This window comes from Arachis hypogaea, chromosome 13 (assembly GCF_003086295.3).
Source record: "Arachis hypogaea cultivar Tifrunner chromosome 13, arahy.Tifrunner.gnm2.J5K5, whole genome shotgun sequence".
Lineage (NCBI taxonomy): Eukaryota > Viridiplantae > Streptophyta > Magnoliopsida > Fabales > Fabaceae > Arachis > Arachis hypogaea.
In genome coordinates, this window is record NC_092048.1 from 64,388,452 (window position 1) to 64,389,703 (window position 1,252).

Here is a 1,252-nt window from a genome sequence, read left to right on the forward strand (position 1 = left end):
AGGTTGAGAGCTGAGGTACAAACATTCAGGCAGCAGGATGGTGAGACTCTATATGAAGCATGGGAGAGGTTTAAAGACTTAACAAGAAGATGCCCGCCAGATATGTTCAATGAATGGGTGCAGTTGCACATCTTCTATGAAGGCCTTTCGTATGAAACAAAGAAGGCAGTAGACCACTCATCCGGGGGATCTCTGAACAAGAAGAAGACCATTGAAGAAGCCATAGATGTCATTGAGACTGTAGCAGAAAATGACTACTTCTATGCTTCTGAAAGAGGAAATACTAGAGGAGTGATAGAGCTGAACAATGTGGATGCACTGCTAGCTCAAAATAAGATGATTACCAAGCAATTAGCTGACCTCACCAAGAAGATGGAGAGGAATCAAGTAGCAGCAATCACCACTTCAGCAGCAACCCAAGAAGGAGTAAATGAAGAAGCAGAGGGTGATCAGGAACAAGCCAACTACATTGGGAGTTCACATAGGCAGAACCATGACCCATACTCCAAAACATATAATCCTGGTTGGAGAAACCACCCAAACTTTGGGTGGGGAAATCAACAAGACCAAGGCCAAGATCAGAGACGTCCAAACCCCAATAACACAGCTCACCAACATGCCACACAGAGACCATATCAGCACCCACCTAACAACCCTTTTCAACATCCATATCAAAAGCAAACTAGCCATTCTCATCCCTCCAATCTCAATTCACCATCACCATCCGAGGATAGACTCTCAAAGATTGAGACCCTACTCGAGAGTATATGTAAGGAGATTCAAGATAGTAAGATATTCCGAGAAGAGGTGCGATCCAACATGCAGAATCAAGAGGCTGCCATCAAGAAACTTGAGACACAAGTTGGTTACCTACTCCAGCAAACTCCTGTTCATAACCTTGGTAGCAACATTGAGCCAAACCCAAGGGAGGAGTGTCAAGCTATCACCCTCAGAAGGGGTAAGGAGTTGAAAGAGACCTCCAAGAAACCACAAGAGGAGGACTCAACTGAAAGGAAGGAGGAACAAGAGGAAGTTCAAGTTCCCATCTCCAATTTGCGTAAAAGGGGAGAAGAGCTGAAGCCATATGTTCCAAGAGTCCCATATCCTTAGCAATTGAGGAAAAAGGGGAATGACAGCCAATTCTCAAGGTTTCTAGAAATCTTCAAGAAACTGCAGATTAACATACTCTTTGCTGAAGTAATAGAGCAAATGCCGCTCTATGCCAAGTTCTTGAAGGAATTGATGACCAAAA

At 44.0% G+C, this 1,252-nt stretch overlaps 1 non-coding gene across 1 annotated transcript; it reads right to left on the bottom strand.

The window, feature by feature from the left end:
- LOC112738543 (small nucleolar RNA R71) lies at nucleotides 1-107 on the bottom strand. Its single transcript, XR_003169498.1, has one exon. It is a non-coding gene; the product is annotated as a small nucleolar RNA R71 (small nucleolar RNA).
- Between the last annotated feature and the right edge of the window lie 1,145 nt (nucleotides 108-1,252).